The 23,671-nt window shown below is 40.2% G+C and overlaps 1 protein-coding gene across 9 annotated transcripts in view; it reads left to right on the top strand.

Moving 5' to 3' along the window:
* Window positions 1-23,671, top strand: part of ADAMTSL1 (ADAMTS like 1) — a 1,005,193-nt gene that overhangs the window by 88,353 nt on the left and 893,169 nt on the right. Inside the window, exon 1 of one of the 9 annotated variants that reach the window (XM_084984378.1) lies at window positions 2,444-2,495. The exons of the other annotated variants lie outside the window; for them this stretch is intronic. The gene's annotated coding sequence lies outside the window, so the exon portion shown is untranslated. Of the gene's footprint in view, window positions 1-2,443; window positions 2,496-23,671 lie in introns of those variants that run through there. 9 annotated transcript variants of the gene reach the window in all.

Below are 23,671 nucleotides of genomic sequence, written 5' to 3'. Positions count from 1 at the left end.
CGGCAGACAATCTTCTGGTGTGTCTAGCAGGCAATGGGGACTGTGTGTTGGTAAACAAGCACTAATGACTGTGACAAGCTTCATGGCTCTTACTCTTCTCTACAGATCTCATGTCACAATCAGATATCATGAAGGCATCGCTCATTAGTCACTCAAGCCCTTATTCATGTCACCAGACTCATTCCCTCAGCCACGTCACCTGTGCAACCCTCTCATTCCCCCATGTTCATTCCTCTTCCTTCCTTCTTCCTCTTCCTCCACTTAGAACTGATGCTCAGAACATCCTGCCTCTTCTTCCCTTCATCTTCCTTTACAACTCAGTTTTCCCACCACCTCCTTCAGGAGGCTTCTTTATATGAGACCAATTCAGAGAATGAATTATATACTTCCGAGTGGCTAAGAATATAACTAGCCATGAAAGTGAGTGGCGTTAGAAATGGGGTTGAGCAGTAGTGTGTAAGACCGAGTTAAAAGTTCAAAGCCAAATATTCTAATTTAATGGCCCTTTATGAACATAAAGCAAATGGTCACCAAACAAATTTGCTTGTTCTCAGAGTATAACCTTGCAGATACAGGTACTTGATACAAACATGTCAGTTTTCTTTATATTATTTTCCTTCACTGAACATCTAGAAAGCAGAATTGAAGAAGAGAAAATATAAACATTCCTTGCTCTTAACTTGTAAATCTTCAAAAGAAACTTCTGACCTATGCATCAATTATATGGGAAATTAAAATCAAAGTAAGAATAATTTTCTCATTCCACAGTTGGTACTGTGTGTGGTTGAATTACCCAAGGGGGAAGTTTAGAACACCAATCACTGTCCACTGGCCTTTTTTTCAAATTCTGTCCCACAGTTTGCCAGATTTCTCTGATGAAGCTCAAGCAGCTCTGAGAATTAATGCAGTTGTTAAGGCAGGTACTTAAAGTATAAGCATTAGAGATTAGCTCTGAGCCTTACATAGAAAAACTGCCAGAAAACTAGGGAGAAAAGAGCATAGGCTCTTAAGAGCATAGGAGCAGCAAGAAAGTTTTCTGTCTACACAAGCACACATATATAATTATTTACGTATAAATGATATGATATGCTTTAGAGTCTGGAGGGATTGTTACAGGAACATTAAACACCAGGGAAAATAATTTTTTTGGAAAAGGAATGCATGCAAATAAAGGATTAAACCACAAATAGTCTAATTCTATAAAATACTCAGATTGTAAGGACTTGTCCTGGTGTTCTTCAGTCTGGGAGAGGTTAATAATGAACTCAGTGAATAGGTTCTGAAGCCAAAACTTAACATCTGCTGAGGGATAGGTATCAGTTCCACAGGACACTAGGGAAGAAGAAACCCGCAAGTATCTACAGTGCTGCTTCTCTTCTTTCTTAGCTCAGGAACTGTGTGCAAGCCTAACAGAGTGGGTGGAGGGCTGTCTTAGCCAAATGGGATTCTGGGTCCTAGATTTGTTCCATTTGGTCAGCATAATCCTAGACCTCAGGGTATTCTTTACATAATTACCAAACCCAAACACTGCTTTGCAATGTACCCAAATACTTTCAACTTTATATGTCATACATATAACGCACGATTAATTTCACTCGTGAAATTTTTGTGATCATTGCATCTTGATATACAGTTCCTTTGGTATACCACATTTGTTTAGATTAGTTTACAATTTCTTTAGGTAGTCAGTTTCTCAAAGACATGAAGCATGTGTGGAATGGAAACTATAAAATTTTTTATGACACAGTATTAGGTATCCTATGAATGGTAAAAACATGTTCAAGAGGAGTAATGAGAAAAATTATTCACAAAAGGACCTGAAAGTGCTGAAAAGTTCTCAAGACTTTAGAGACAGCCTAGAACTAATGTTTGATTGGGGGACAAAAACGGATAGAAGTCAGGAAAGATCTTCCCCAACGATGAGATTAAGTTGAAGGTGATTCAAGAGCTAATATTTATGAAAAATCATCACTAAACTTTTGTTTGAATTATTACCCTAATCATCAACTCAAATATTGGCTAAGGATTTTAACACAAAAAAATTTTCAGCAACTTAAATAAACTCTCACTGAGCCAGGGAATGGGACAGGAAAACAACACTTAGACCCAGTGGCTGAATATTTACCCCCTGAAAGGAGTGGAGGTCACTCTCATGACTGTGAGAAAAGGATGGTAGATGGCAGGCAGCTGTCCTCCCCTCCCCCCTTGTTGGAACTTAGATTTTCACGATTAGAGAAGGCAGGTCTAGATGAGGTCACTGACTCTGGAAATCTGCCTTCTCCCTGTCTTGACAATTCTGCTAGATGGGTCATGAGCCTGCCAGAGTCCAGGACCTAAGTGAAGCTATCGGCTAGGGAAGAGACTTGACAAGACATCTAACATTCGGTGTTTTAGTGCTCAAAGGAGTGGTACGATCACTTAGCCTACCTCTTTCATTTTACAGATGGGAAACCTGAGGCCAAAAGGGATTCTGTGACTTGTCCAAGCTCACACAAGTGAGTAACACAAAAGCCAGACTCTTGACTTTTAGCCCAGTGTATTTTCCATGACACAACACAACACTTGAGTCATGTGGAGAAAGGAGCCTAGAATTACGAGGGTGGGGCACCACTTGGAGAGAGAGTTAGGTATGTGGCTTTGGCAGGGTTCCCTCTGCTACAAAGGCACCATTCTTAAGAAAATGTCCCCAGTGTTAGCACTGAGAAATCCAAAATACCCATTGGGGTCTTCAGCCATCGGGGCAAGGAGGTTCCTTTCTAGAGAGAAAGAATCAAGTATGCCCTGGCAAGGATCCAAACATTGCAGGTGCTCCCTGTGGGACCGTGGTCACAAAACCTTGTCTTGGCTCATCAGAGAGAACCCCACCATGAAAGGGTATCCCCAAGAACTCTGACCTTCAAGCCCTTGTGGCTAGTAAGAAGGGTGGTGCCTTCTAACAGATGGCTCCCATCTGACCACCAAGTCAGACCTGCGTTTATGAAAAGGCTGCTGCTTTCCAGGGTTTCTGGCATGTGCATTCCAATAAGGATCAAGAACATCTGGAGAACTTGGAACCAGCCACATGCTTAGGGCATGGCCTCTAGGCAAGCGATCAGCAAACTGAGTCACTGAAATCTCTCTTTTTTTATGAAGCATTAGCTGTAGGTCTGGAAGTAGCACTGAAGCCAGCCTGTGTCCACAGAGTCTATTTTCCTTTGCCCATTTCTCTGGGTTGGGCTTGTCCTGGAGCCCAAGTCTCATACGGGAATGTTGCTTTCCAACAAAGGAATTTAAAAGTGCGGGGAAAGAGAATAGACAGGGCTTCTCAGGGAATACTGAGACAGGTGGCAGAGGACCCAAACCTAGAGCCTTTACAAATGTCGTTGGTGGGTGTTAGGAGGGAAAATGTGGGATATGAGCTTCTCCCATGATACTGAGAGATCTCTGGAATAGTTCGACCCTCCCTAGCATCTTCCATAGCTGACTGAATAAACATCAGAAAGAGAGCACTGAGTTTTTCTTGCTCCGCCTTATACTTTCTGTGCCTGGAAAGAAAGGGGAAAAGAATGGCAGGGAACTTACTGTTCATAACATAATTTTTACTCAGAAGTGGCATTTGCAGAAAGGTATCTTTACAGTTAGGACTTGGGTTCCAAGGTAGTTATCTTAAGCCATGACAGCTCCTTATCACCTCCTCGATTTCCTCATACAGCAGTTATCATTTCAGCACATAATACTGTGATGTTCTATTTTCTTGTTTCTCTTACCCTGAGATTCTAAGTACCTTAAAGTCTTCATTTTAACAATCCACACATCCTGGCCTCGCAGCACCTACCATTGTACTTACTGAATGGCTAGAACTAATGGTATTAACAAAGTAATAATTGCTAATGATGGTAACAATTATGCATCTGCAGCATTCTATGTGTAGCTTGCATAGCACTTTCATATACATTGTGCCGTTTCAAACTGACTAAGCCAAGGAAGTAAAGAGGGATGGTTTCCTTTTAGGACATTCAACCTCAGATAGAAGTACCTGCCCTTGGGCTCTTAGCTAATGATTGATGAAACTTTGATTCCAGCCCAGGTCTCTGATTCCAAATCGCATGCTTTTTCAGTGTTCTGAAGGATACCTAGATTTCAGGACCATGTGTTCATCAGAGCGTAGGCTGACTGAGGTTGATAATTTTATATGTTATTAACTTTGAGAGGTGGATGTGTGTACAGCCTTACCTCGAATATTTAAGTGAAATTTCAGAGCAACAAAGTTTTGTAGATTTTTAAATGAAGGAGCTACCAACAAAGTCAAAGGGACTCTAAAACCTTAAATGAGGACATCCTTAAGGAAGAAAAATTAGTTTTTCAGTCCCTGTTTTTGTTGTGACAAGCAATGATGTCTTTAGTCATGTTACTTAACTCTAATTTTCCCATTTGAAAAACGATGGAGCGGAACCAATTAGTGCCTCCTTCATTTCTTGTCTTAGTTTTTGGAGGTTGCCATAGCAAAAATTTGATAGACTGAGTGGCTTTAATAACATACATTTATTTCTCACAGTTCTGGATGCCGTAAAGTCCAAGATCAAGGTGTCTAGTGAGGGCCTGGTTCATAATGGCCATCTTCTCGCTGTGTCATCACATGGTAGAAGCACTGAGAGAGCTCTCTGGAGGCTCTTTTATAAGGACACTGATCCCATTCATGAGGCCTCCACCCTCATGCCTAACCCTCTCCTAAAGGCTAAAGGCTCACCTCCTATTACGATTACATTGGAGGTTAGGATTTCAACATTTGCATTTGGGGGATCCCAGACTTTCAGTCCATAACACTTCCCATAGCAAAATTCCCTTCTTCTCTTATTCTAATTTAAAAAGTTGAAAGCATTTACTTCTAGCTATACAAAGCATTGTCCTCCTTTCCAATGGAGGGACGTCTTTCATTTTGCCACTTAAGCACATGGTTACTGAGATGCTGCGAGTTAGGACTCAACAGATGATGTTCTCCGAATACAAAATGGTTAAGAATTAGAAGCCTAGGTTTGAAAGGTCACTTTTCATCAGTCGGTAATCATGGGAAAAAAAGATTGCGGAAGGGGTTTTTGCCCAAGCATTTGAAACTCATGCTCCTAGAAAGTTGTCTCTTGCCATCTTCAATAAATAACCATTGGTCAAGGACATGGTCCAGCATATTTGGTAAAACTGCACTAAAGATCATATTCTGAAGACAAAGAGGTTTATTCACTACACTTTTTCCACGTCTTATTTATGCTCTTGCCTCTCCCCAACCCCAAGCTGTGGCTACAGGGCTGTGTGCAATCCAAAGATGACCCTTATAAGTAGGACCAGTGCTTTATTGGCAAGGTGTGGTGCTAATAAGTCACACTCAGAACCTGAAATCCAGTGCTATGTGAGCATTCAATACTATTTCAATCACTTCATGGGATGCACTTATAGCCACATTAAAGCATAACTTGGGATTGGAAGTCTTGGTTCTTTAGGAAATATCAGCAAAACAGTGGTTCTTGTTCACTCACAGAACATCCTAATAGGAATCTCTTTTCATCCACTAGTGAGAGAACTCAGACCTAGAATTACTCCAGCAATAACATATTAAAACAGCCTAGTGAAAATGGTTTCACTGAGGGGATTATACCTGGGTGCATTCAGAACTCAACAATTCTAATGCAAGCTAGGTATGTGTGAAGGGCCCAGAGAATTGCAGCCTGAGATCTTCACACAGCCAATCTCTGCAGGCAAAATCATTTTAACTGTGGGTTTCAAAGCAAACTTGTTAATGCTAGAGGATCATGTTGGATCAGTGGGAATTGCCTGCAGAGGAATAGTAAGGAGGCCAAGGGGCAGTGGAGGCTGATGGACAATCTGGGTCTCAATCATCCAGAATGGTGTTGGCTGAGGTACCCAAATACATCAGAACCATTTTCTCTGTGTTTCAGAGTCATTTCTAGGAATGTACGAAGGTTGTGGAAAATCAGTTGTTCTGAAGGGCCTTCCCTTCTCTATTAATGAATAAAACTCAAGTACAGTGAGCATCAAGAAAAAACATGATAAAATTAGCCTAGAGTGTTGATGTCAGGAACAGCCTATAGGTGGTAATGAAAGTGGTATCAATAACGGAAGTAGTATTCATTGAATGTTCACTGTGTGGCAAAAGTATGCTGAAACGTTCCTTTAACCCTCACAACATCCACAGGGGGCAGGTATGAATCTTTCCATTTTATAGGCTTAAGGAGCTGAAATGGGGAGAAAATAAGCAGCCCAGGCTCATGGCCACATGCCCATTGGCTGAGCAGTCAGCACTGGAACCCAGATGCATCTATGCTTATATTCTCTCCCTCTCTACTTTTGCCCTGAGGGATCTAACCAAAGGATGATAAATGGCCTGAGAAAGTTGCTAGAGGGAATTGGGGAATTTACATGATAAAGATGACCTCATTTCATACGCTGATGGAAATTAGTTTAAATTTTAGCTTCCATTAATAGCCTTCTTTTCTTCTTCTTCCTGCCACTGCCTTGAGGTCACTCAAACGTTGGCAATTAATCATGGAGGCATTTGCTCCTGGAGCAGCTATTATTTAGTGCCATTTATTCCAAATTGCCAGTGTCTCAAGGACAGTGTCACTCCTCTGACATGCATTATTGCCCTGGGCCTCACTGTGACTTAGCCAGATAGATGGGTAGCATTCCTATTTTACAGTTGATGAAATTGTCTCAGAAAGTGTAATATTCCTGGTACTCTGTTCTTATTAAGTAGTAGAGCACAATAAGAGTTCAGGCATGTCTGACTCTCACAGTCTTCCCCTGGGATAGAACCAGTGCTTCTCATCCCAGGCCACTCAGTAGAAATACCTATGACCTCAATTAATTGAAATGCCCGCGTCCCTCTCCAAACCAATCAAATCAGAACCTTGGGTTTGGGAAGGACTTGGGCCTCAGTATTTTCCAAAAGTTCCTAAAGAGCTTCTAATGAGTGATCGAGATTTAGAACTATTGCCACATGCAGTCGCTAATTAAGCTCTTTTGTGTAACATAATCCACAATCTCTTAAAGTATAGTGGCTGAATGATTAGCTTTTATTAAATGACAAATCCAATGCCCTCTGCATAGCCTTATATGCCAAGTGAATAGAATCTGATAATTGATATAATCTAGTAGGTTTTTCAAGGATTTGAATAGGTAGGAATTTTCCTGGCATGAGGTGAACATGAGGAGGAAAGTCAGAGGAGGCACAGTGAATGTCTATTCATTCTGTTTTTAAATTTCTTTTAAATAATTTTTTTTCCATTATAGCTGGGAGGGGGAGGGAGTAGGAGGGAATCTGGTGTTAAAAAATTAAAAAAAATTTATTATACTCCATTTACAGTGTTCTGTCAATTTCTGCTGTACAGCGAAGTGACCCAGACTATACATACATTTCACACTCTTCCCTATCGTGTTCCATCACAAGTGATCAGATATAGTTCCCTGGACTATACAGCAGAATCTCATTGCTCATCCACTCCAACTGCAATAGTTTGCATCTACTAACCCCAAACTCTAAGTTCATCCCACTCCTTCCCCCTCCCTCTTGGCAACTATAAGTCTGTTCTCCATGTCCATGAGTTTGTTTCTTTTCTGTAGATAGGTTCATTTGTGCCATATATTAGATTCCAGATATACTATTCATTCTGATGGCTGCTTCATCTTTCTAGTAGAAGTAGAAATGGAATTAGGAACCACTGAATTCAGGACTGACGTGCCTGTGAATACTGGAGTACCCAGCTTCCTGGTAGGCTAACAGACTTGGGTGGACTAGGAAGAAAGTTCTTGTCATTGTCCTGACTTTTTGCATCAGTGAGCCCCTGCTTTTGATGTCAATAGACACAGGTAGTTTTTATCATACTTTTCTGTAAAAGTCTTATATCTGCAGGATGATGGTCTACATGATATGACATAAACTCTATTACATTTATTAGACTTGTAGAATCATGGAACAAAGGGTCCTATGTGTAAATAATTTTTTTCCCAACAGCATTTGCAAGATACATGACTTGCAAATTCATACTGAAGAGAATCTGATGTACGTAGTATTTTTTCTATTTCTTCCTTCTCACCCTTCACCCCAACTCTGGGATAAAACTATTCCAGAAGTAAGAGACTCTCTTGTATTTTTAAAAAATTCCCTGAGGTGATTATCCCAGGTGCCATGTAAATGAAAGTACCTAAAGATTTGTGTCAGTAATTATGATGTTAAATTTAACTTCAAATTGGGAGATGGCCAGCAGGACATGGTCTCTGAGTTTAAATTATCAGTTTCGTATGTCAAGTTTAAAATCAGTATACTCAAACTGTGGAAGCTGGCTTTGTAGTAGAATTTGGTAACTGAAATGATACTTTTTTCTAGGAATTATTTATGAATACATTGGAGGAGATAGTAACACTGCACATTTGTGTACTAGTTGGGTGGCAAACGCCTAGCGTTACTTTTTTTTTTTTTTTTTTTTAAAGCTGTGCCCACAGCATGTGGAAGTTCCCAGTCTTGGGATCAAACCCGAGCCACAGCAGTGACAATGCTGAGTCCCCAACTGGTAGGCCACCAGGGAGCTCCCTAGCATGTATACTCTTATTTTATCCTCTCGTACCCTGTCTCTGGAAGACACTACTAATATATTATATCTCCTCTTTTTCTGGTTAAGCACAGGCATGAACTCAGAAACCCTTTCAACACTGTGGCCTATGTAGTGACTACCAAGGTCAGATCTGGCACAAAGATAATACCTATTTTCCATCTCTATTATAGCTAGTTACAGCTTACAAATAATATTCAGGCCCAATACCTTGTTAATGTTCTTTGCAGAATTAAAAGTTTTACAAAAATATAAGGTGGTGATTGTGTAAAAGATGGCAGAGCTCCTCATATTTGTTTTGAATGATGGGTAGAAACTGCAAGTATTCCTTTTTTGTTGTTTTTGAACATGCCTCTGTGTTCCTAAATCCAGCAGGGGGAGTATCCTGCTTTTCTAGACCCTGTTTTTAATACCTGTTCAGTTTCAGTACTGAGAGTTCATTTTATAATCCCCCCAGTTGAAGGAGCCAGTTGGTTAAAAAATAAATAAATAAATAAATCATTCTTAGGCCTTAGGTTAGACCATCAAGGAAATTAGAGCTCAATTCCCCCCAACCTATGCAGTCCTATGTGTGGCATTTCTGGCTCTTCTCTTAGATTTGGCACCAAAACTGCATACAGGTCTAATGATGTGGGCTGCAAGCATTTTTCTTGGAAGCTCTGTCTTAATAATTGACCATGAAATCATGATCAAATTTTGTCTTGAGTCTAATAGGTTGCAAAACTCCACCCCCAACCCCATATACTGGCTGGGTTTCAACTTAGGTAATTATATCCAACTTCCCAGATTCTAACTTAGTTTATATGGTTCTGTTTCTCTCCTTGCCCCCATTAAAGCTGTATTGGCAAAGAAGGATTGTGGCATTCCTTTCAGGAACAAGCTGCCTTTTCCTGGCATGTAAAGTAATGTCTATTTGATAAATGGCCTCATACCTAACAGATCAGTGCACAGGTAATGGCACACTTTATGATATAAAGAATACCAGTCTCTCTGTTGCCCTGAAAACTGTGCCTTAATATCAGGAATCAGCAAAAATGTGGCCTGTGGGCTAAATACAGCCTGTGACCTCTTTTTGTACAGCTCTTGAGGTAAGAATGGGTTTGGTATTTTTGTGGAGAAAAAAAAAAAAAAAACCTACCCATGCAAAGAATAATATGCAGCAGAGACTGTATGTGGCCTATGAAGCCTAAAATATTTACCGAGTAGCCCTTTACGAAATAAGTTTGAGTGATCTTATGATCTACTTAAGGTGATCATAATAAAAACAGTAATACTGTGAATAAAAGCCCACTTATATGGCACTTACTATATAATGTATTAAGCATTCTTCATGTTTTAACTCAGTTTTCATAAGGAATCTGTGAGAGAGCAATAAGCAGCCTGTAAGGATGTCCCCAGTGATCCGTATATCTGGCCTTCATGCTCTTGTGTGATCCTTTCTCTTAAAGTATAGGCTCCTTGTAGGGACTCTCTTCTAATGAAGAGTGATTTCCTTCTCGTGTGAATATGGCATGGGATATATAGACTACATAGAACATGATCGAAGAATCATATTTAATAAAGATATGATTAAAGACTGTGCTTTTCTTCTTGGATCCTATCTCGGGCTCTAGTACCCTCCCTCCCTTCCTCACACCCTTATCTCTTTCTCCCTCCTCCTTCCAGTCACTGTCCTCTTCCCTCTTTCTCTTCCTACTCTTCCTGCCCTCCCCCTTCTCCCATTGATTGATCCCTATGGGGGAAGCCAGATGCCATTTAAAGATCCTATGTAATAAGCTGAAGCATGCCAGTTAACTGTCTCTGTGAACTGCAAAGCAAATCCCCCCTCACCCCACTGGAGCCTTCAGATGAGACCACAGCTCCAGCCAACAACTTGACTGAGGCCTTATGAGAGATCTTGAGACAGAGGAAGCCAGCTATGCTGCCTCAGATTCCTGACCTTAGAAACTGATATAACAAAGGTTTGTTTAAAGCCATTAAGTTTTGGCATAAAAATCATTAGGTATCAATAGTTACATTCAGTGTCTGGAGTATTGTTATAACAAGTACATAAAAAGTGGGGGTGCTTCTGGAACCGGGTAGTGGGCAGACACTAGGAAGGATGCATGACTTTTAGGAGGATATTAATGAAAGCTTAAAGCACCTTGAGGATGTTGTTTACAGATTTTGGGGCTTTGAGGACACTGCAGGTGAGAAATTGCAAGAAAATGAAGAATACTGTAAGAAATGAGACCTTTTGTGGCAGAATTTTTTTTTCTTTCTTTTTGCTTGTTTTGCACTTGAGGCATATAGAAGTTCCCAGGCTAGGGGTTGATTCAGAGCCACACCTGCCAGCCTGTGCCACAGCCACAGCAATGCGGGATCTGAGCCAAGTCTGCAACTTACACCACAGCTCATGGCAACGCTGGATCCCCAACCCCCTGAGCGAGGCCAGGGATTGAACCCACATCCTCATGTATACTGGTTGGATTCATTTCCACTGAGCCAGGATGGGAACTTCCTTAGTGATAGAAAGTTTAGCAACACTGTGGCCTGTAGTTTCGTGGAAAATAGAAAATGGGGCTAATTTACTGGCTGATTTACAAGCAAATATTGAAGATGAAGATGGTGTTCCATTTCTTCTCTCCCTCTCTCTCTCTCTTTTTTTTTTTTTTTTTTTTTTTTGTCTCTTTAGGGCCTCACCCATGGCACATGAAAATTCCCAGGCTAGGGGTCGAAAAGGAGCTTCAGCTGCTGGCTGGCCTACACCATAGTCACGGTAACACGGAATCCAAGCCTCATCTGCAACCTACATCACAGCCCGTGGCAACACCAGATCCTTAACTCACTGAGCGCAGCCAGGGATTGTACCCACATCCTCATGAATACTAGTTGGGGTTCATTACCGCTTAGCCTCAATGGGAACTCCTTTTTTTTTTTTTTTTTCATTTCTTCTTAGTAACTAAGAAGAGAGAGATAAATCAAGGAATAAATAAAAAAGAGCCAGGACTTAATGATTTTGAAAAATTTCAGTCTCTGCAAATGGCATATGATACTAAAATTAAGAAATGGTTTCTAAGCAAAGATCAAAAACAGGACACTGTTAGAAAACCCTAATCTAAAAATGAAGCTGAGGTTGTGACTATAATCCTTTTATTAAGGCCTCAGAAAGATAAAATATAATGCCTCAGTATACTATTCAGCCATATTATTCATTTTTCTTTATTTTTAAACCATAGTGCCTCTGGAAATTTCAGGCTCTTGTCTTTCAACCATCTCCATGACAACCCAAGGTGGAAAGGGACTAATTTGCAAGAGATTTGTAGGTATAACTTTTGCCTAATGGAGGGAAATCAAGTAGCTTCACAGGAGATTCACTAAGGTCTTACAACAGCTACCCATGCAGAAACATGAAAGCTTGAACTGAGGGGAGCAGAGGACAGAATGAACACTTCTGGACCCTCAGAATTCTATTGGGAGAGCTGTTCGGCTGCAAACACATACTACCTTTCTTGAACAAAGGGAAAGACAACTTAGAGTTTAGAGCCTAGAGCCTGGAGGACAGAGCTGAGAGCCATGGAGAATGAGTATCAGGCCTTGAGACCTAATCAGAGAGCTCTCAACATTTTCGTGTCTTGATTTTATTATTTTTATTGTTTGCTTTTAGGACCACACAGTGGCAGATGGAAGTTCCCAGGCTAGAGTTCGAATCAGAGCTGTAGCTGCTGGCCTCCACCGCAGCCACAACACCACCAGATCTGAGCTGCGTCTGTGACCTACACCACAACTCAAGGCAACACTGGATCCTCAACCCACTGAGAGAGACCAGGTATCTACCCGGCATCCCCATGTGTACTAGTCAGATTCATTTCTGCTGAGCTACAATGGGAACTCCCATGTCTTGATTTCAGAATTCCTCTGGACCAGTGACTACTCTGTACCTCCATTTATCCCCACTTGGACAGGAACATGTATGGTTATTCCACATTTGTATCACCATTGCGTTTTGGGCATATGTAGGGAAGAGAACTTTTCTCTTTAGGATCTACATTTGAAGAGAAGTACTTAGGAATTAAATCTGAGGGGGATCAGCTACACTTGGACTTGATTTAGATAAAAAGATTCTGGGCTTGAGTTGATGCTGTCATTGGATGAAGCTTCTGGGAGCTGTGGGAGGGGGTGCCTGGATTTTCCTTGTGCAAGGGGTGTGAATCATTGAGAGTCAGAGGGAGGACTGTGCCAGGCAGCTTCTAAGATAGTTCCTATCGGCTGGCATTTATGCTCTTGAGTGTGACCAGAATTTAGTGACTCATTTTTAACAGAATATTGCAAAAGTGATGAGGTATCCCCTTCAAGTTGTAAAAAAATTGTCACTTTTATCCTGGGTGCCCTGATCTTTTGTTTTGCATCTTGTTCTGGGGAAAGCCAGCTGTTATAAAGAAGCCTTGAAGGATTGAGGCCTGCCAGTGGCTATGTGAATGAGTCTGGAAGCAGATCTTCCCCTGGGCCCAGGCAAGTCTTTAGGTGGCTCCAGCCAACAGCTGGCTCCCTGATGGGAGACCATGAACAGGAAGCTAAGTTAATTGCAACTGGATTGATAATAGAAAGGAATTATGAGGAGTTCCCATCATAGCACAGCAGAAACGAATCCGACTAGGAACCATGAGGTTGTGGGTTTGATTCCTGGTCTCGCTCAGTGGGTTAAGGATCCGGCGTTGCCATGAGCTGTGGTGACGGTTGCAGATGCAGCTCGGATCTGGCATTGCTGTGCCTGTGGTGTAGGCTGGCAGCTGTAGCTCCGATTAGACCCCTAGCCTGAGAACCTCCATATGCCATGAGTGTGGCCCTAAAAAGAAAAGGACAAAAAGACAAAAAAAAAAAAAAAAAAAAGGCAAAAAAAAAAAAAAAGAAAGGAATTATGAGATAATAATTGTTTGCTGCTTTTCTTTTTGTCTTTTTAGGGCTGCATCTGAGGAATGTGGAAGTTCCCAGGCTAGGGTTCGAATTAGAGCTGCAGCTGCTGGCATCACCACAGCCACAGCAACGCCAGATCCGAGCCACGCCTGTGACCTAACCACAGCTCATGGCAATGCCAGATCTTTAAACCACTGAGCGAGGCCCGGGATGGAACCCGCGCCCTCATGGATACTAGTCAGGTTGGTTACTGCTGAGCCATAATGGGAACTCCTTGCTGTTTTCAGCTACTAATTTTTGGAATAATTTGTCCCATATCAACAAATACCATAGATAGGTACCATTCTTAATCACATTTTTAGAAGAAACTGAGGTCTAGAAACATATCCGTTGCCATAGTACTGATGACAGGTGGAGCTCAGGTTTGAACCCAGACAATCTGACTGCAGAGTCTGCACCTTGAATCACAGACATCATGAAGAGGCTGAGGTAAAGCAGGTGAGAATGTAAATTTGTTAAATGAGTGACTAAGGGCACATTTGCATTGAGTGCCTTTGTAGGTATGTGTGTAGGTATGTGGTCACACACATGCGTGGGTATATTCACTATGCCCATCTTGGAAAGCAGGCATGTTGCCTTCTGGGACTTTAGTCTGTTGCAGGTAGTAATGGGTATAGGCATCTATTTTTATTTTATTTTATTTTTTGTCTTTTTGCCTTTTCTATGGCCACTCTCGCGGCACGTGGATGTTCCCAGGCTAGGGGTCCAATCGGAGCTGTAGCCGCCGGCCTACGCCAGAGCCACAGTGATGCGGGATCCGAGCTGCGTCTGTGACCTATACCACAGCTCACCGCAACGCCAGGTCCTTAACCCACTGAGCAAGGCCAGGGGTCGAACCTGCAACCTCATGGTTCCTAGTCAGATTTGTTAACCACTGCGCCATGATGGAAACTCCTAGGCATCTATTTTTAAAATGACCCTTTTCTTTCAAGCAATACTTACTGAAGATCCAGGCTAGCATTCTGAGGCAACCTGGGGATTCCTGAAACTATTACATTTAGACTGGACAAGCAATGAGGTCATACATATATATGTGTGACTGAGTTACTGTGTTGTACAGCAGAAATTGACAGAACACTATGAGTCAACGCTACTTATAAAAACAAACAAACAAACAAACAAACAAACTTTGGCCTCAAGCCCTAAAACTTTAGGGAGAAGGTGTGAGTAAGGTAAAATAGGGTTAATCCTATAGCTTGAGCCCCCTACCCCTTATTGATGTTTATAACTTTGTACACAGTATGAGTAAGATGTGGATTTCAAGCTCTTAATTTAAGTAATGTTTTGGCCCATGCAAAAGAGGGTTGTTTTGAAGTCATGATTTGCCAAGAAAAAGATAAGTCACAACATTAGTCACTTTTGTGTTGAAACTAATACCTTTTATTCACAGACTTTATTTCGTAGAGTAGTTTTTGATTCACAGAAAAATTGAGAGGAAGGTACAGAGAGTTCCCACTTTTCCCCTGCCGCACGCATTATGCACCCCCAAGTGATAGCCCCCAATGAAAACCTTTTAAAAATGAGGTTGACTAACCAAGTTCTCACTAAGAAATCTCTAGTGGCAACATCAAAGATGAGTAATTTAGTCAATTCATCAGGTATTAACATGCCAGGGATTCATGTATTCTCTGTGGTTCCAGGGCTATGATAAACTGCTAGGTACTAACTTGAAGTTGAAGAATTTAACAAACCTCATTATTTTTATTTGCACATTCTATGTATTTTTCTTTTCTTTTCTCTCTCTCTCTCTCTCTTTCTTTCTTTCTTTTATTTTCTTTTTGTACAAAATGCCACCATGAGACCAAGACTTTGGAGACACAACTCAATAAATAGTTACACAGCTTTACTTAATGTTCCTTCTGAAGGAGCTGAGATGGGGGTGGCAGGTTCCTGGGATGTGGAGTAAGGGCATATGTGACTTTCAGCCTTGGGAGGCTGTTACTATCAGACTTCTGGGTTTTATTAAAGACATCTGTCAGTTGTCAGCATGTTTTCCTGGGTTCCGCAGAGAAAGTGTTGACTGACATTGCACGGACCTATTGAAATGTATATCCACCCCATTGTTTGCTCCTGAGACATCATTTTGGGTTTTCTTGCTGCTCAGCTACTGGTGAAAGAGTGAGCAAAGCATTAGAGTCTTTCAATCGTATTGGCACTGTCACTTTTACAGTTGCAAAAATTATATCAAGGAGAAAGATACAGATGCTTTGGGCTGTTATAACAGGAACCCTGATTTTCTCTTCAGAAAGCCTGGTGATACACTCAGAAATGGCTATGCACTGGTAGTGTCCACATCACCTGCAAGCTAATTAAAAATACAAATGCTTGGGTATCATCCAGGTGTAATGGGTCAGACCCTCAGGGGCTGGGCCCAGCAAGCTGTGCTTTGACCGGTGACGGATGTACACAGCAAAGTTTGAGAAGCAAACCTGTAGACCTGGACTGCAGGTTTGATTAACATTGCCGCAGCTTTCTGAAATTTGCAATCCAGTTTTAGCTCTTTTGGCAAGAGTCGTTTGGTTCACAGTAAATTTTTATTTTAACATCTCATTTTTAAATGCTGTGTAGTAGTGATATTTGACATGTGGTTTGCAAAGACATCATTTAAACAGGGGAAAGTGCCTGAACAGAACAAGTTGATGCTTGTGTAACTGTTTTTCCCTGTGGACCCACCTGTAACTTTTGTCTAGTTTTGGGATTAATTTTTTTTTTATTTGAAAAATGCACTTCACTTTACTAATTGCAACAGCTTCAGAATGTAAATGTGTAGTTCAAACTGAAATATCTACCCTTATCCCTTCTTTCCAAAACAAGTGATTGTTGTCATGGCTCCGTGGTGCAAGTATAAACTTCCATTGCCTTTAGAAAACAATTATTAACAAAGCTCTAATAACCATTTATTATAGATAAAAAGTTATTTAGTTATATAACTCCTCACATGGCAGTATTTAGAAGAAGATGGGTATCTCTTAATCTATCTGGGGGTCTTCTCGTTAATTGTAAGTTGAACTGTGCCAGGAAATTATTCTGCCATTTATACACTATTTTAAGCTTATTACAGATGTGGAGCCTCATGTTAAGGCTGGAACATTCTTAATCTTTCCTGTCTCTTCAGAACAAGAAGATAATAAACATTTGTGACAAACTGTAATCAGAAACCGGCCTGGTAGTTAATGAACAGGTCAGAGGTGGTCATCAAGGATGTTTCTGAAGAATATTCATAATGAATGATCATTGGCTTAGACCTACAGCTCCATAAAAGTGGTGATAAAAGGCAGTGGGGGGTAGATTAAAGAGAATAGGGTTCTACAGGGCCTATAGGAGTCACGGTACTCACCTTCTCATTTTGTTCTCTTAATATTTCAGGGAGTCTGGGGTATGTCTAAAACACCCATCCTGTACTGATCACTACCCTGGAGAGCTAGGTTTGGTTCAGCACTTTCTCTGTAACCCTGCAGGAAGGACTATCAGAAACTCAAAGACAAGAATTGGAGGTTGAACTTGGACTTGGGCACCACCTCTCCCTCAGAGTGTCCTTAGGGAAGTCGTAGCTAGCTGAGTAGCTGGCTGGGAGAGATACAGCACTGAGGCCCAGGAGGAGGCAAGAGCCTCTGTCCTTTGTTCTCCTCCATGTAGCAGTCTCATTACTGAGTACCAGTGCTTTAACAGAGGCAGGTATCACATATCATCATTGCCCCTGCTGCCATTATATCCTCCCTCCTTGCCAACTAAGGAGGGCATGGCTCATAAATCCTATACTAATTCTTGACCCTTTCACTACTTTTTCCACATTGTAGCATACATGAAACTCGATGCGATTTTTTAGTTGAATAACAGGATCTGTGTGAGGAAGGCTGAATATTGTATTAAATCTGATTTTTATGTATGTCATACATGGCTTATAAATTTCAAATATATTACATAGGAAAAAATGCCCTTTTACTAAGGGATGGTATAAAGGAAAAGCAATATTTTTTTTTTGTCTTTTTGTTGTTGTTGTTGTTGTTGTTGCTATTTCTTGGGCCGCTCCCGCGGCATATGGAGGTTCCCAGGCTAGGGGTTGAATCGGAGCTGTAGCCACCGGCCTACGCCAGAACCACAGCAACGCGGGATCCGAGCCGCGTCTGCAACCTACACCACAGCTCACGGCAACGCCGGATCGTTAACCCACTGAGCAAGGGCAGGGACCGAACCCGCAACCTCATGGTTCCTAGTCGGATTCATTAACCACTGCACCACGACGGGAACTCCAGGAAAAGCAATTTTTAAAAAGTGAACCACCTTTATAACTCAAATACACACAGAATCATGATTTATATCTCTATGCTAAATTATTTCCATTGTGAACATAAACCAGAATTGCCTCCTCTATAAGGCATCTACTATTTGACCGTTTGGGTTCTGGACTACCATTCTATCCATGGGTGTGGATACCATCCTATCCATGGACAGGATATGGTGCCCGATTTCTTGGGTAGATAGAAATTGATTCCTGGCGCATGATCTCCTTCTCTGGTCCTCTTTCCTTCCTTCTCCCTTCCCCTGTGTCTTTAACATTTTTTTCATGTGACTTAGTCACTCAGTGGTATGACTGGTTTGGAAGTCATTCTGAAGTGACTGCTTCCTGAAAGTACTTCTTACATTTATGGATTTCTATATCTCTATGTCAGGATAACTTATTATGTGTATATAAGTTAGGAATTTACCTGGGACAATGGCTCTCAAATTGTAGGATGCAATAGAGTCACCTGGAGGGCTTGTGAAACCAGATTGCTGAGTCCCACTTCTATAATATCTGGTTTAACAGTCTGAAGAGGGACTCAAGGAGTTACATTTCTAATAACTTTCTAGCTGATGCTGCTGTTCCCAGGACTACATTTTCTGAACCACTGATTTAGGACATTGTTTGTTTGTTAATGTGTTTTTCTTTGGAGAATAATTAGAGAAGGAAAAACTGTGGTGGAATATTTTCTGGGGATGAATGACCAGATGGGGTTAAGAACCCCAAGATCATCCACTTTCTCCAGACTACCCTTAATCTCCAGGAAATGCCCTGTACATAGTTCATTAACACTTAAATTTACATTCCCATTGATGGAGCCAGGGTGGCTGTTGGTTTGGGGATTTTATTTTCATTGGGTGGGAATGGAGGAGTATTATGGCATATCATCTCCCAAGATTTCTCCTGCTGAGTGGATTGTGGCCATCTGTGCATAATATTCCAATTTAGGACACTTGTATACTTTTTCCTTGTATAAAAATTCCAAATAAATGCTCCGATGTCTCTTCAAAGACTAGTTTATTCATTTTCCATGAAAGCAAACAGGAAATTTGCTAAATGATCTGAACATTCAAATGTGTAGTGATGTACAGACTTCATAAGAAAGTAGTTTGGTTAAATTGAATTCCTTAAGCATCTCAACTTATGAAACTGTCATGTGCAGAAAGAAAAGTGAAAATATTTACTGCTTAAAACAATGAGATATTCAATTAAAATACTCTTTCCTTCATAAGTATTTATTTAAAGGTCTTCCCTTCCGCCCTTTCTTCTTTCCTGTTTTAAATTATTATTTTGTGTCTGATTACATCTTAAATTGATCAGATCCATTAATATAGTTTACTCCTTAATTTTGTCTTAGTAAAAATAGATTAATAGTTTTCTTTGTCTTGCTAATTATAAACATTTTATGATTTCTGTGGTCATTAAAACAAAGTAATTTTTCTAAAATTAAAATGAAGGGAAAACTGTATTTTAAATTAATATGAACATGTTTCCTTTTTCCTGACCCTTCTAGCCTATGGCACACAGATGTCTCCATTCTCCATTTGACTCTGCTGCCAATGACATTCACTATTACTTTTCAAAACTAGTAAATAATATTCTTTCAGATTGAGTTAACATACTCTTCTTAAGAGCTGGGCCAGGGCTTATTAACAAGGTAGATCTGTTCTTATGGTACTACTTTAAAGAAAAGCAATGACTTGCTAATAAAATTTACTAAGTACTGTAAGTGTGGTTTGGGCACATTGTTTCTACTTTTTTTCAAAGATCTTTCAGTTGTCCAAAATCTGCTTATGATGGAAATACTCATCTGTGAAAAAAGAAAGAGAAATTTAAAGAAGGCCCCTCTCTTTTGCCTGTTTCCTGGACACAGGGCTAGTAGCCCTCCACTAAAAAAATGGAAACACCTCTCAATGTAGTGTCCAGGGTTGAACTTTCACACAAACAACTTTTGTATTTAGTCCTCAGTTTACTCTTACTCTCATCATCCATTGACCTTAGTTCCAACTTTGCACTTCAACTGTGACAATCATCCACCATCTTGGACCCAGTAGCCTACCCTCCTTTTAAGAAGAAAGAGGAACTTTTACTTATGTCTGTCCCCCATGTATCACAGTGTTGTAGGTGTTTAATACAATTTATTGATTGTTTTCCACTTTATTATAGATTGTCCTAAAGTCCTTTTCTATAACTCATGTTTTGCCTGTGTACTCACTCCTCGAATTTTCCTTCCCTCTTTTCTCTTTTCCTCTCTCAGAGTAAGAGGATAGAAATCAAAGCTAACAGTTCTTGCTCAAAGAATCTGTTTCTCTCTAGTACTTACATCTCTTTTGCTTCAGTTACTTCCTTATTTCTCTCATTTTTTTCTATGAAGATACTGTTTCCTTTCTCATCTTGAGGCAACCGCAGAGGGTTTTCTTTGAATTCCTAATCCTTTGGATTCATACTTTTATTTTTTACCCTTTTCACTATCAACCTTCTGGAGAAAATAACCTCCACTTTCTTTTTATTTTCCTTCCTTTCTTTCTTTTGCCATGATGTGCAGTGACTTGGTGTGGGATCTCAGTTCCCAGGCCAGGGATTGAGGCTAGGCCACAGTGGTAAAACTGCTGAATCCTAACCACTAGACCACCAGGGAACTCCCAGCCTCCACTTTCTTATCACCTGTTCTTTCACTTTCCTGACCCTTTTGTTCCTCAGCATCTGCCACATGGCTCCGTTAAAACTGCTCTTTTTAAACATTCACTGTCTAATCCACAAACTAGACCCTCTGTCCTTCTAACTCTTCTCTTTCTCTCATCTGCTTTGACACAGTGCTATCTTAATTCTAATATCTCTATTCATGATCCCCTCTCTGGTTTCAATGTCACCTCTACTTTCTATTATTTAAATATGAATAGGCTCCAAGTTTATATCTCTCATCCACTTCTGCTGTTTCTTTCTACTCTCTTTGTTATTTCATTTAGTCCCATGATTCAGCTTTCACTTTATACAAGTAACTCCTCCATCTTTATTTCTGTCTCACAATTTTCTGCTAAGCTCCTGTTCCATAGTTCTATCTGACTCCTAGAAATATCCATTTGGCTGACTTCACTTAGCATGATAATTTCTAGATCCATCCATGTTGCTAAAAATGTTGGTAGTCAGCCATACAGTGAAACACCAACATCAAATGCTTTCACTGACATGTGGAATCTGAAAAAAGGACAGACTGAACTTCTTTGCAGAACAGATGCTGACTCACAGACATTGAAAAACTTATGGTCTCCAGAGGAGACAGTTTGGGGGTGGGGGATGTGCTTGGGTTATGGGATGGAAATCCTGTGAAATTGGATTGTTATGATCATTATACAACTACAGATGTGATAAATTCATTTGAGTAATAAAAAAAAGAAATATCCATTTGAATTTCTCCCCAGGATTTTAACTTAAGCATATATAAGCTCATAATTGTATTTCCTTTCTGTTAAACGAGCTTTTCCTTTGATCTCTGTACATCTGTGAAGAAAACCACCATTACTTGTGTGACCTTTGCTCAAAACTTCATACCATTTTTAGCAATTTTCTCTCATTCTCCATCCAAATCATCAAGCCCTGGTGGTTCTTTCTTTATCACTCATGCCTTCATTTTCAGATATACTCCCTTCACTCTGACTTAGTCCCTTCCTAACTCATACTTGAACTATTGCTACCAAAATTACATAGGTGGTTTGGTTTCTATTTTTCTCTAGTTTCTACCCATTGGAGTTATCCTAAAGACTTCAAGCCTCACTTTCATACTACCACACAAAAATTGTATTCTTTGCTACACTGAAAATTTCAGTCTCTCCTCATGTCCTAACAAATAAATTTTAAACTCCTTGGTCAGGTAGTCAGAATGTTCTAGACTTAACTTGCCTGTTTTGTGGTATCTAGTCCCTATCCAGTATTGTAACTGTACCCTGTAATCATTGTCTTGAGTTTGATCCCAGTGACCTTGGGCTCACCCAGAGTTGGTAAGATGATCAAAGTGATCATAATTATTTTAATAATTAAAACCATCCACATTTCATCAGAGAAAAATTGTGCTTAAATTAGTGTGTTACTGAACAAAGGATTGTACAAAAAAAAGGGTTTTACAATTCCCAAAGCTATTGCTCTGCTTCCAAGATTCTTAGCTTATACAGGGAGAGGAAAAATGATAGGCTTCAATGGAACTGGGCCTATCCTTTCCCCTTGGCAGTAAAGTTGGGTGGCAGAAAGGCCAGATTGTGTCCCTGTTCTATAGGGGTTGCAGTGGAGGGGAGGAAATATGGTAGGATAAGTTATGTCAGGGAAAGCAGTCCATTTACTTTGTCTGGAATGTGAGTGACTCATATGGTTTACTCCCTCACCACCTTGTCAAGTCTGTTCCCAGAGCCATCTTCTCAATGAGGCCTGCCTTGGTCATTGTTTTTTAAGATTGCAACCTCTTTTCCTTGGACACACCCATTTCCCTTTACCCTGTTCTGTTTTTCCCCTATAGTATTCCCCACTTTCTAACATTCCTTATAGTTAATGTGGTTCTTTATTTTCATTGTCTGCTGTTCTCACTCATATTTAAGCTTATGGGACATAAACTTAAATGATGTACATGTCATAAACTATTTTATTATAATAATGCTCCTAGGATGATACCTGACAACTAGTAGGTGCTCATTTAATATATGTTGAATCAAAAAAATTAACTTATCCAACAAATAATTTTTGTTATGCTGAGTACATGTGAAGAACTGTGCTAACGATGGAGAACTGGAGTAGAAAAAAATACAGACTTGATCCTTGCCTTTGTCTACCTTACATCTAGTCAAGAAAACCTACACCAACAATACAATGAAATGAGATGAGTATTTTGCTCTGATGATACTGAGCTATAAAAGGACCTCGTATAGAATGTTGATAAAGGCTTCCCTGAGCAAATAATGACCAGGCTGACTCCTGAGGATGATTAGAGGTTGGCCCAGTAAAGAATGGCATTAAAATAAAAAGTGACCTCTTCCAGACATAGTTTCAACATCGCTAGTTCAAGGAATAGCAAGCAGTCAAATGGCTGTACTACGGAAAGTGGAAGGAAGCCTGGTGCTAGAAAGAGAAGCAGGTAAGACGTGGGAAAGGTCTTTTCAAGTCTTCTAAGGAGTTTACACTTTTCTCAAGCCGGTGGTCTCTCAGCACACACTCCACAACCCCTGGAATAGAGTGCATGTCATAGTACACATGTCTTCCCGTTGACTCTACTTTTCATTTGATTGGAAAAATACTTAAAGAAGCATATACTTGGTCAAAGTCATTTTAGATGTAATAACACATTAAAAAAATTAAGGTATAGTTGGCTTATAATGTGTTAATTTCTTCTGTACAGAAAAGTGATTCAGTTATCATTTGGATATTATATGAATGAAAGAATATTAATTCATATTCTTTTCTATTATGGTTTGTCCCAGAATATTGAACATAGTTCCCTGTGCTATAGAGTAGGACCTTGTTGCTTATCCATCCTAGATATAATAGTTTTTCTCTGCTAATCCCAAACTCCCAATCCTTCCCTGTCCTACCCTTCTTCCCCCTTGGCAACAACATGTTGGTTCTCTTAATATGACATTTTTATTTGCAGCATTTGTGGCTCTAGAGAAGTCACACTTCTGACCATGGTATATTTGGTTTGGCATCAGCCAACATCTTGTTGTTTAAATAATATTCACATCTTGCTTAAAATAGCAAAGGGCCATTTCATGTTATTCTCCAGAATAATCATATCATATTGCAAAGGAAAGAAAATACTTTTAGGAGGTATTGGATATCTTTCTTGGTCAAGTCTTACTGT

Source organism: Sus scrofa, chromosome 1, assembly GCF_054392235.1.
Source record: "Sus scrofa isolate SSC_HxYL_T2T_F1_AM1 chromosome 1, Sscrofa_HxYL_maternal_Yorkshire_Landrace_v2.0, whole genome shotgun sequence".
Lineage (NCBI taxonomy): Eukaryota > Metazoa > Chordata > Mammalia > Artiodactyla > Suidae > Sus > Sus scrofa.
The sequence above is the reverse complement of the archived record's forward strand: the minus strand, read 5'-3'. Positions and strand labels throughout refer to the sequence as shown.